Source organism: Tachypleus tridentatus, chromosome 1, assembly GCF_004210375.1.
Source record: "Tachypleus tridentatus isolate NWPU-2018 chromosome 1, ASM421037v1, whole genome shotgun sequence".
Classification (NCBI taxonomy): Eukaryota; Metazoa; Arthropoda; class Merostomata; order Xiphosura; family Limulidae; genus Tachypleus; species Tachypleus tridentatus.
Genome location: NC_134825.1, coordinates 115,241,869 through 115,255,874, shown reverse-complemented (window position 1 = coordinate 115,255,874; position 14,006 = coordinate 115,241,869). Strand labels below are relative to the sequence as shown.

Here is a 14,006-nt window from a genome sequence, read left to right as displayed (position 1 = left end):
CCTTCAGATTACAAGTCGAGCGCTTTAACCACCTGGCCATGCTGGGCCGCCTTTGAGAGAAACAAGTATTTTGAGTTTTGAGCATTTTTATTAGGATTTTTAAAATATATCAATCGTAATTTTTGAAGCTTTGGCGATAATGTGAGAGGAAACAAAGACCTCTAGATAATAATTTAAATTTTTTGTATATTTCATCCAACTTGTCGGTGGACATACAAACACTAAAATCCGGGAATAGATTTCCCACGACGGACCGAGCAGTTGGTCCAATGTGGCTTTAATTTAAAACAAACAATTCATCCAACACTCGACATTGGAGCTTTATTACCTCTAGCGCTACAAGAACATACAAACATTATCTTAGAACATGAAAAGCTGCTTCCCTTATGTGCAATTGTAAACAAAAAATAAAAAACACCCATTAACGTCGCAAATCACAAAATATAAAACTACAAGTTAGAAGAAATCCCCGAAAAGACCCAGTAAACTTTCTTGAGAGTTTTGGTGAAAATATATCAACAAGATGCGAACTAATGGTAAAAAACGTAAAACACCCATAAAAACCCAAAATACAAAACTAAACATTTCTATATACCTTTCCCAGTACCTGATGAGCCCCCAAACCAATTCTGATGAAGATTTATCTACACCCTATGAAGCAGTTACATGGAAAAATAATAGACAGGACTATTATATTTACATAGATAAGTAGTTAAATGGACAAACAACAGACAGCACTGTTATATTTGAATAGACAACTAGTTACATGGACAAACAATAGACAGCACTGTTATATTTACATAGATAAGTAGTTACATGGACAAACAATGGACAGCACTGTTATATCTACATACACTTTTACAGTTTTAATTCTGTCATGAAAACTTAATATTTTTTCACTGATCTTTCAATTCGGTAGAAGTCAGATTACAGATCACAGATTCTGTTCCGATAAACTGAAACCAACTAAAGCAACACAGATCAAAACTTAAAAAACAAAACATCTCTTCCACTGTAAAACAACTTAAAAATTTCAGAAAATTATAAAGTTATAATTGTTACGCATGAAAACTGTACTACGTTAGACTTGCATATTTAATAATTAAGTACAGTTTGAACAGCTGATTTCCTTTTATGTCTACGATAATACATAAAACCTCACTATAGATGGCAGCACGTGTATAGAAAAACATTTATGTTTTTTTCTGTGTTTTTTTTTTTTAATTTCGCACAAAGTTACACGAGGCCTATCTGCGCTAACCGTCTCTAATTTAGCAGTGTAAGACGAGAGGGAAGGCAGCTAGTCATCACTACCCACCGCCAACTCCTGGGCTACTCTTTTACCAACGAATAGTGGAATTATAACGCTGAAGGGGCGAACATGATTGGTGTGATGGGGATTCGAACCCGCGCCCCTCTGCTTACGAGTCGTGTTCCTTAACCACCTGGCCATGCCGGGACTTCATAACATGAGAAATTCAAAATGTGTACCAAATTCACTAACTAAAGCAAAAACGACAGTAACCTGAAGCAAGAAAAGCCCCAAAACGTTTAATTACACATATTATTCGATAAAATCTACCAACATTACTTTAGAAACTTGAATTAGTTTAGTTTTATTTTGTTCTCGTATAACAAGTAAATCGATTTTCTTTCTTCAGTCTAAACAGTATCATTTAAAAAACCTTTAACTTTCATTAGATTCTTGATTATTGTGGAACTCTAACTTATTCCTAATCAAGTCTTGTGAGAGATTACGTAACAAAAATAAAAAATATTGTCCAGGTATACTGTAGCTAAATGTTGTTCCTTAACCTTGAGTAGAACGTCCTTATAAAAGAAGTATCATTAGTGGATAACCACTGTCTTTTATCAATATTGAATAGGACGTCCTTATGAAATAAGTATCATTAGTGGATAACCACTGTCTTTTATCAATATTGAATAGAACGTCCTTATGAAATAAGTATCATTAGTGGATAACCACTGTCTTTTATCAATATTGAATAGAACGTCCTTATGAAATAAGTATCATTAGTGGATAACCACTGTCTTTTATCAATATTGAATAGAACGTCTTATGAAAGAAGTATCATTAGCGGATAACCACTGTCTTTTATCAATATTGAATAGAACGTCTTATGAAAGAAGTATCATTAGTGGATAACCACTGTCTTTTATCAATATTGAGTAGAACGTCTTTATAAAAGAAGTATCATTAGTGGATAACCACTGTATTTTATCAATATTGAATAGAACGTCGTATGAAAGAAGTATCATTAGTGGATAACCACTGTCTTTTTAGGTCAAATAGTTGAATACTGAACAACACTAGTGTCATTTATGAAAACCTTTAGCATGTTAAGTTTAACTTTGTACCTAGTTTCAGCAACTACCTTTAATACCCAAAGTAAATGTCCCTCATCTGATGGTTCAGAGGTAAGTCTGAGGTCACACACTGCTATAATCAAGTATTCAATATTTCTTAATGTGCACAGCATATGTAACACATGGTGTAGCTTTGTGTTTAACAAACTCGAAGTTAGCCTAAGTTTATATTGTAAAACCAATATATTTTTTTCATTTTCGTTTCGCAAATAAACTGAATAGAATAATCACATATTCTTCCATTTGAGGTATATTCTGAATTAGTACAAAATGACTTGATAACAGTTACGTTGTTGAGGGTATTTATATTTCGTAAATAAATTACATGACTCCTCACTGTATTAACGTTTGTTCTTTATTGCTAGATTTTGGCAACTGACAACTGCGTTTTGAGTCTTAATTAACAGACTGTTCTTTAATTAAACTTTAAGATATTTCTCCCTTAATTAGATCTTTAAAAACGTTATTTAATATAATCTAACTTGATAAAATAGAAAAACTGTTTTAGTAACGTGTGTTCACGCCACAACTCTTGTTTTGTTTGTTTGGTTTTTGAATTTCGCGCAAAGCTACTCGAAGACTATCTGCACAAGCCGTCCCTAACTTAGCAGTGTAAGACTAGAGGGAAGGCAACTAGTCATCACCACCCACCGCCAACTCTTGGGCTACTCTTTTACCAACGAATAGTGGGATTGACCGTCACATTATAACGCCCCCACGGCTAAAAGGGCGAGCATGTTTGGTACGACCGGGACTCGAACCCGCGATCTTCGGATTACGAGTCGAACGCCTTAACACGCTTGGCCATGCCGGGCCCAACGCCACAACTCGAAGGTTGAATACATTTCTACACTTGTTGTCTGAAGAACTGGAATTCGAACCTTCATTTCTAATGTTGGTTGGACGTCGAAATCTCCAGTCTTCATTTGATAGTATGTTTAATGGTAATCTTCTACATTCTCAAATTAGGCCTTTTGTATTGGTTACGACAACTTATACAGAGATGTATGTTCGAATCCTGCATCACTTCAATTTATATTTCAGTAAATATATAAAACTTGCAGAAAATAACATGTCATTTCCTTGTCTCAGAATTTGTTTTTTTATACCAATAACGCTTGTTTTAGTTGTTTTAAAGTTATTTGTCAAAAGTCGTAATATATATATCCCACCCAAACAAGTAAAATACGGTGGAAGTATAAATGATACGTACTGTAGATATTATTTCAAAATTCGCTGTAATTGTTGGAAAACAGTACAGGAAGAAATACATTATTGTCTTACAGTGGAGATTTACTTATCTTACTGTATGACAGATACTGTTTGTTTTAAAATACTTTCAAACTACATATTGAAAGTGGAAAGGTGATTTTAAACGATCTACGTTCACTACCTCAATACCTCATAAACAACAGATCTGTTCCTGCTGTTTAAAGAGAGTCCATGGCTGTTCCGCAACTTTACATAAAACTCGACCGTCAGACCATTTTACCAGAACATTTGTTATTTCCGTGACTATATTTTCTAAGCCTAGTGATAAATAGAACGGTTACAAAAGCTTCATCACTTTCTGTGGCACGCAGTTAAACACATTGATTATTTTCACCGTATTTCCGCTCACCAAAAATAATTCTTGTGTTTAGTATTTTTAACTTTGACGAAACTTTATGATACCTCAGTAGCTGTTCAGATGGATGGTAACTTATTATAAACATTCTTTAGCTGTTCAGGTGGATGGTAACTTATTATAAACATTCTTTAGCTGTTCAGGTGGATGGTAACTTATTATAAACATTCTTTAGCTGTTCAGATGGATGGTAACTTATTATAAACATTCTTTAGCTGTTCAGATGGATGGTAACTTATTATAAACATTCTTTAGCTGTTCAGGTGGATGGTAACTTATTATAAACATTCTTTAGCTGTTCAAATGGATGGTAACTTATTATAAACATTCTTTAGCTGTTCAGATGGATGGTAACTTATTATAAACATTCTTTAGCTGTTTAGATGGATGGTAACTTATTATAAACATTCTTTAGCTGTTCAGATGGATGGTAACTTATTATAAGCATTCTTTAGCTGTTCAGATGGATGGTAACTTATTATAAACATTCTTTAGCTGTTCAGATGGATGGTAACTTATTATAAACATTCTTTAGCTGTTCAGATGGATGGTAACTTATTATAAACATCCTTAAGCGGTTCAGATGGATGGTAAGAAACAAGGTGTTGGTAACAATTTGAAGTATCCTCAATTACTCTTGTCAAAGATCTAATTTTAAAGAATCTGGAATCACTTGACGGGCTACAGTTTGTCTTTTAAGAGTATGCTGTAAATGTTCATTGATACTGAAGGCCTGATGAGTATGTCATACACGTTCATTGATACTGAAGGCCTGATGAGTATGTTATACACGTTCATTGATACTGAAGACCTGATGAGTATGTTATACACGTTCATTGATACTGAAGGCCTGATGAGTATGTTATACACGTTCATTGGTACTGAAGGCCTGATGAGTATGTTATACACGTTCATTGATACTGAAGGCCTGATGAGTATGTTATACACGTTCATTGATACTGAAGATCTGATGAGTATGTTACATATGTTCATTGGTACTGAAGGCCTGATGAGTATGTTATACACGTTCATTGGTACTGAAGGCCTGATTAGTATGTTACATATGTTCATTGGTACTGAAGGCCCGATGAGTATGTTATACACGTTCATTGGTACTGAAGGCCTGATGAGTATGTTACACATGTTCATTGGTACTGAAGGCCTGATTAGTATGTTATACACGTTCAGTAGGACTAAAGTATTATTACAGTGTAAACGACTCATTCATGTATAAAGTAAGATTGTCTCGATTTTCTGTTTTACATGTGAATTTTATATCGAGTGTTTGAGGATTTACGTGGTTGAGGGACTTATCAATGTTTTCCTGGTCAATTGTATGTTCACCATCAGGACCATCGCTAGCTAAGATCATTCTATGTAGATAATATACTACTACTCTTCTGTAATCTGGAACACTTTGAAAAATTACCAAACCACTTGAACTGTCAACACCCTAGTATAAAACTGACAGATGTAAAGAAATTTGGGAAATGGTCCCCGTAACATGTAGCATTAATATGCTACATCCACCAAAGGTTTAAGAACACACACCTTACTTGTATTACTGCCACATGTTTCTTATTATATCCCTTTATCTAATGTTTCAACAGTAATAGGAACATCCGGGTAACTCGTTTCTTCTAAAACATTCTATCAGTTTAATGTTCACCAGCTACTCGTTGATACTAATATTATAACTTGTGGGAAGAGGGCCAGGTTTAATAAAGCTTGAACTGAAATGTTTATGGGAAGAGGGAGGTACTGGTCTGTATAATGACACAGCGTAGAGTTGAGACAGTTTAGGAAAAGGTATTCTTCAATACCGGTGATCCAGAATAAAGAAATGTCCTCAGTGACCTCAGTTGTACACTATATGAACTTCAATAACCTTTTACCATGACATTAATCAGTCAAGTGTTAACGTCACTTGTGACAGTTGGATGTCTCGTGGACAACAATTCCCGACGCAACTTTTACATTGGTGAGTCTCTCCAACTCAGCCACTAGAAAACCATTCATTGCTTAACTTATTCCTCTGTTTTTTTCTTACATAACTTCTCAGAACCACACAAAACATGGCACGCTGCTCATGCGAAGGAGTGAACGTACACTCCAGTCCAACACGATTTGTCTTTACCTTTTCCCCACCGGAAGTTCTAAATAATACAATGACATATATAATGCTGATAACAATGTATTAATTAGGCCTAACGATACTATGACATATACCTCCTGCTGATAACAATGTATTAATTAGGCCTAACGATACTATAATATATACCTCCTGCTAATAACAATGTATTAATTAGGCCTAACTATGCTATGACATATATCTACTGCTGATAACAATGTATTAATTAGGCCTAACAATACTATAACATATACCGCCTGCTAATAACAGTGTATTAATCAGGCCTAATAAAATTCAGTAACCATACAAGTTAGATAAGCAACAGATGTGTTTAAAAGAAAACAATGTTTAGCAATAAAAACGATTTCGACACTTATAAATAACCCCAAACTGTTTATTTATTTAAAGATCAGCAAAGTTAAACGTTCCGGAACTCTACAGGTCCCATCTTAAGTATCTAAAGCAAAAAAAAAAAACAACGGATTACGTCAATAATTTTTCTAATCTATTCTCCTGCTCAGTTTCCAAGTGTTTTGTCTTTGCTTTAACCATTGTTAAATGTAGAATAGTAATTTTAAAGATGTCCGAGAATCGATATAAGTTGTTGATATTTTGGTTTAGATATCCAAGATAGAGTCTCAAGAGTTCCGGAACGTTTATATCTTTAAAATAATTAAACAAGTTTGTTCGTCATTAGTGTCGTAATTGCTCTTTATTATCAAGTTAGATAAAGATTACAAACTGAACACAGCTGAGTGTTATATATTTTGCTGGAAAGTGGCTCTACCTGAGAACTAAAACAATCGTTATATCCCAAAGCACGTGCGAGCATAAGAAAAAAATTAGTTTCGAAAAAGAAAACGAATAATTGAAGCGAAAAGTTTGAGTTACTTACATCAAGACTAGATGGCAGACGAATAAAACATTCAACTCGAAAAAGTGAAAACCTACTAAATATTAAAAAAATAAACATTCTTTTGTTTTTTTCAGTGGAGAGAGAGTATGTGTGTTTGTGGGTTTTTTTTATAGCAAAGACACATCTGGCTATCTGCTGTGTCCAGCGATGGGAATCGAACGTCTGATTTTTAACGTTGTAAATCCGTAGACTTAAAACTGTCCAGGTGGGAAACTCAGTGCAGAGAAAATACAAATATTAAACTCAAACTATGGTTGATAATAATACTGAGCCTTTCTTATATTCGGATTATGAGTTTTAGTTGCTATCTTATTAAGACATTAGTAAAAAAGATTCACCCTATTCGATTGATACTGGCATAGCGCGGCCTGGTGGTTAGAGAGCTTGAATCGTATCCTTTTGGCCCCGGGATCTAAACCCCTCACCTAAAATTCCCACCCTTTCAGCCGTAATGGCGGTGCGCGGTGTTGATTATATGCCTTCCTTCTGTCGCTTCAAAATTAGAAATGGACAACGCAAAACTCTCGAGTAGTTTAAAGCGACATTCAAAAATAAACAAATTATTTGACCGTCCAAGCGCTTATAGTTCTAGACATTTCGGACACCGTCTGTGCATATATGTGTGTACATAGGTAACAATACAATCATTACAAGGTTAAAACACAAGATAAAGTCCTGTCCTTTTATGTAATGATAGGTAACAATGTTCGTTTAAAAGTTGTTTTTAAATCTAGATAACATTGCAATACCTCAATATTTCTAACTGTAATACATCTTTAGTAGTTTATACAAAGACCTCATTTTTGGGAAGGTAAAACCACTAACACGTATAGAATCCGTTTTTATTCGTCATTCTTTGTTACTGTTACGACGCATGTCTATTCCTAGTTCCCAGAATTCAATGCCAGTCGTATACAATTTAGAATTTTTGACAAGATGGACGTTAAAAATACTAGGAGCACGCGCCACCTATACGGCTTTCTTAACCGAATAACAGGATTGGCTGCTCCTATTTTACTGTCTCTAGCGAAAACGGCATAGAGAGGCTCTAGTCTTGGACCTTCCAATCCGCAGCTCCGAATGCTAAGTACTTGGCCACGCCCAGCTATATATTATCATATGAAGATATGAAGACAGCAATACTGAAATATGAACACCCTTTCTATTTCGTTTGATTTTACGCTACATTTAACCAAAGAAAACTTGAAATTTCCAGATGTCGCCACGAGTTTTATCTGAACGTTTATTCTTTTACACAGTTTATATATAAATTATGGTTAGATTGTTTTTGTAGCTTGAACATGTAGATATTCCTTTATAGATTACCGTAGGGAACAATATGGCAAATGTTCAGTAATGTTACTTGTTTTTTTATGTTCTAGTGCTCCGTGTAACGTAACACTATGCAAAATATTTCGGTGTTTCTTTTCGCACTGCGTTTATGTGAGATACTCTCTTCATCAGGCCTGCCAATTGTTATTGGTCCAATCGCATTGGGCTTCTTTTCAACTTAGCCAATAGCAGATACTTTTCTAATATCGCAGGCGTTACCAGACAAATATTACGGGAAACGGAGGTGTGATCGTATGGAAATTAGGAACATCATAGTAACACGTTTGAAGCACTGCCTTCACACCCACAGCGAGCGCAAGCTGTCGGATCGCGTGCGAGATTTCAAGGCGCGTGCGGCACGTTCGAAGGATCTGACATGTGTTCTCACTGGACAGTTGATGAAGAAGCGTCACGAGGGCATCGTTAACCGTGTTCACAGCCATTGTCAGCAGAGCAAATTAAGTTTTATTGGCTGCTTACGAAATGAAAAGAATCATCCGACTGGAACGAAAGGAGAAGTTAGCTTGAACAGGGTCTTCCAGTTGTTCAGTTTACCACGAACGTTCCGGAAGTGAAAGGTATCCATCCGGAAGCACTAGGATCTGTCATTCTGAGGTAATTCTTGTTAATTTATCTCATATATATAGATATAGATAGATAGATAGATTAATAAATCAACTATTTTAATGTGTCACTTAGCACTAATAAGAATGGTTATCCATATTTTCTATATTCCACTGAACCCTAAAATTATCTTGTTTCTATATAATTCACTGTGGATGGGGTTCCCATTTCGCAGGAAATAGAATAATTGTATGTTTTCCATCTGTTATCAGCGGTAATAAGTGGGACTATTTGTGTAATTAACTGTATTTCTGTTTACATATCTCGCGTGACTCATACGTTATTAGAAATCCTGTAACCAAAACAACCAGTTTGATACACAAATAGTTTATTAAAACATGTGTTTTAAAGACCTGTGGGCTAGCTAGCCTCGGTATTGTAGGGTTAACAGCCTGTTTCTCATTGGTAGAAATAACTAATATTTCAACATCTTGTGTAACGTAGATATGTTATATGTATCGGAAAGAACTTATATTTTTCTAGAACTGCGCATTATAACTTAAGACGTTAATACATTATTCACTGGAACAGAACTTCAGCTAAATAGAACCAGCAGGTTTCACTTGTATATAGAAACAGTCTTTCGTAAGTCTCGGTTTTTGTTTCTTATATTGAATGCTTCTCTTTACTTTCGTAATTCCACAAATGGACTAGACAGTTTGTTTTTTGTTTTAATTTTGTGCTGAATATTATTTACTTACGTTCAGTTATTAATGAATGCTTGATTGTCCACATACTGGTAAAGTTAATCTCAACAGTAACCACGACTGTAGTGATGTAAGATTACTTATTTCAACAGTAACCACGACTGTAGTGATGTAAGATTACTTATTTCAACAGTAACCACGACTGTAGTGATGTAAGATTACTTATTTCAAGAGTAATTACGACTCTAGTGGTAAGATTACTTATTTCAAGAGTAACCATAACCGTAGTAATGTAAGATTACTTATTTCAAGAGTAATCACGACTGTAGTGATGTAGGATTACTTATTTCAAGAGTAACCATAACCGTAGTGATGTAAGATTACTTATTTCAAGAGTAATCACGACTGTAGTGATGTAGGATTACTTATTTCAAGAGTAACCACGACTGTAGTGATGTAAGATTACTTATTTCAAGAGTAACCACGACTGTGTGATGTAAGATTACTTATTTTAACAGTAACCACGACTGTAGTGATGTAAGATTACTTATTTCAAGAGTAACCACGACTGTAGTGATGTAAGATTACTTATTTCAAGAGTAATCACGACTGTAGTGATGTAGGATTACTTATTTCAAGAGTAACCACGACTGTAGTGATGTAAGATTACTTATTTCAAGAGTAATCACGACTGTAGTGATATAGGATTACTTATTTCAAGAGTAACCACGACTGTAGTGATGTAAGATTACTTATTTCAACAGTAACCACAACTGTAGTGATGTAAGCCTACTTATTTCAAGAGTAATCACGACTGTAGTGATGTAAGATTACTTATTTCAAGAGTAATCACGACTGTAGTGATGTAGGATTACTTATTTCAAGAGTAACCACGACTGTAGTGATGTAAGATTACTTATTTCAACAGTAACCACAACTGTAGTGATGTAAGCCTACTTATTTCAAGAGTAATCACGACTGTAGTGATGTAAGATTACTTATTTCAACAGTAACCACGACTGTAGTGATGTAAGATTACTTATTTCAACAGTAACCATAACCGTAGTGATGTAAGATTACTTATTTCAAGAGTAATCACGACTGTAGTGATGTAAGATTACTTATTTCAACAGTAACCACGACTGTAGTGATGTAAGATTACTTATTTCAACAGTAACCATAACCATAGTGATGTAAGATTACTTATTTCAAGAGTAATCACGACTGTAGTGATGTAGGATTACTTATTTCAACAGTAACCATAACCATAGTGATGTAAGATTACTTATTTCAAGAGTAATCACGACTGTAGTGATGTAGGATTACTTATTTCAACAGTAACCACAACTGTAGTGATGTAAGCCTACTTATTTCAAGAGTAATCACGACTGTAGTGATGTAAGATTACTTATTTCAAGAGTAACCACAACTGTAGTGATGTAAGCCTACTTATTTCAAGAGTAATCACGACTGTAGTGATGTAAGATTACTTATTTCAAAAGTAACCACAACTCTAGTGATAAGATTACTTATTTCAACAGTAACCGCGACTGTAGTGATGTAAGATTACTTATTTCAAGAGTAATCACGACTGTAGTGATGTAAGATTACTTATTTCAAGAGTAATCACGACTGTAGTGATGTAGGATTATTTATTTCAAGAGTAACCATAACCGTAGTAATGTAAGATTACTTATTTCAAGAGTAACTACGACTGTAGTGATGTAAGATTACTTATTTTAACAGTAATCACGACTGTAGTGATGTAAGATTACTTATTTCAACAGTAACCACGACTGTAGTGATGTAAGATTACTTATTTCAACAGTAACCATAACCGTAGTGATGTAAGATTACTTATTTCAAGAGTAATCACGACTGTAGTGATGTAAGATTACTTATTTCAACAGTAACCACGACTGTAGTGATGTAAGATTACTTATTTCAACAGTAACCATAACCATAGTGATGTAAGATTACTTATTTCAAGAGTAATCACGACTGTAGTGATGTAGGATTACTTATTTCAACAGTAACCATAACCATAGTGATGTAAGATTACTTATTTCAAGAGTAATCACGACTGTAGTGATGTAGGATTACTTATTTCAACAGTACTCACAACTGTAGTGATGTAAGCCTACTTATTTCAAGAGTAATCACGACTGTAGTGATGTAAGATTACTTATTTCAAGAGTAATCACGACTGTAGTGATGTAAGATTACTTATTTCAAGAGTAATCACGACTGTAGTGATGTAGGATTACTTATTTCAAGAGTAATTACGACTGTAGTGATGTAAGATTACTTATTTCAACAGTAACCACAACTGTAGTGATGTAAGCCTACTTATTTCAAGAGTAATCACGACTGTAGTGATGTGAGATTACTTATTTCAAGAGTAATCACGACTGTAGTGATGTAGGATTACTTATTTCAAGAGTAACCATAACCGTAGTAATGTAAGATTACTTATTTCAAGAGTAACCATAACCGTAGTGATGTAAGTTTACTTATTTCAAGAGTAATCACGACTGTAGTGATGTAAGATTACTTATTTCAACAGTAACCACGACTGTAGTGATGTAAGATTACTTATTTCAACAGTAACCATAACCGTAGTGATGTAAGATTACTTATTTCAAGAGTAACCACGACTGTAGTGATGTAAGATTACTTATTTCAACAGTAACCACGACTGTAGTGATGTAAGATTACTTATTTCAACAGTAACCATAACCATAGTGATGTAAGATTACTTATTTCAAGAGTAATCACGACTGTAGTGATGTAGGATTACTTATTTCAACAGTAACCATAACCATAGTGATCTAAGATTACTTATTTCAAGAGTAACCACGTCTGTAGTGATGTAAGATTACTTATTTCAACAGTAACCACCACTGTAGTGATATAAACCTACTTATTTCAAGGTAACCACAACTGTAGTGATGTAAGCTTACTTATTTCAAGAGTAATCACGACTGTAGTGATGTAGGATTACTTATTTCAACAGTAACCATAACCATAGTGATGTAAGATTACTTATTTCAAGAGTAACCACGTCTGTAGTGATGTAAGATTACTTATTTCAACAGTAACCACCACTGTAGTGATGTAAGCCTACTTATTTCAAGAGTAACCACAACTGTAGTGATGTAAGCTTACTTATTTCAAGAGTAATCACGACTGTAGTGATGTAAGATTACTTATTTCAAGAGTAATCACGACTGTAGTGATGTAAGATTACTTATTTCAAGAGTAACCATAACCGTAGTGATGTAAGATTACTTATTTGAACAGTAACCACAACTGTAGTTATGTAAGCCTACTTATTTCAAGAGTAACCACGACTGTAGTGATGTAAGATTACTTATTTCAAGAGTAACCATAACCGTAGTGATGTAAGATTACTTATTTCAAGAGTAACCATAACCGTAGTGATGTAAGATTACTTATTTCAAGAGTAACCATAACCGTAGTGATGAAAGATTACTTATTTCAACAGTAACCACGACTGTAGTGATGTAAGATTACTTATTTCAACTGTAATCACGACTGTAGTGATGTAAGCTTACTTATTTCAAGAGTAACCATGACTACAATGGTGAAAGTTGATACATTTCTAGATCAACTATGACGGTAAAGGTGTTTTTTAGGCTTATCTTATCCAGACATCTTTAAACTGAAGTATTCTCTGATTCAAATTATTTTACAATATCGGATGCTTACAGACTTCTTGATTGTAATAAGGTTTACACGTTCTCTGACGTAACCCAGCCTAATTTAAATTACAACCTGGTTAAATAACTTAGTGGTTTCACATAATCTGCGTAGCATTTTTTGTTTTTGTTTTTCTTTTAACCAATGGCGAGCTTTAATTCATTTTCAAACTTGTAGGCCTGGATTCTTCGGTTCCCCTCGGTGGGCTCAGCAGATAGCCTGATGTGGTTTTGCTGTAAGAAAACACATAGAAACCTGGAGTTTCGTTCTTAGCTAATCAGATTTTCCACGTTTTATACAAAGAAACAAAAACGTATTAAAAACGCTCATAAGTAAAAGGAAGAAAATATTAATTTATTTCAAGGGATATTTCGTTCACAAACGACATTTTTCTGACTTAAAAGTTGGTTTGTTTAGCATTCGTTTGTCATATTATTAATGATAACTGTACTGACTAGGTAATGTAATCAAAACATCCAGGCAGTTATCAGACGACTGGATAAAAACTAAATAAACGTCAAAGTTCGGAGCGAAGCGTGGCATGAGAAGCGAGTGAGCGCCTGAAGTTAGGCACAAGTCTACACAAAGAGTTATCTGTGTCTGCTTAGCATGGGTATC

General features: G+C 34.4%; 1 protein-coding gene across 1 annotated transcript in view; it reads left to right on the top strand.

Annotated features, from left to right (window-relative positions):
• The first annotated feature begins 8,724 nt into the window (after positions 1-8,724).
• Positions 8,725-14,006, top strand: part of LOC143253835 (uncharacterized) — a 106,052-nt gene continuing 100,770 nt past the window's right edge. The window contains exon 1 of the mRNA XM_076508292.1: positions 8,725-9,009. The gene's annotated coding sequence lies outside the window, so the exon portion shown is untranslated. The remainder of the gene's footprint in view (positions 9,010-14,006) is intronic.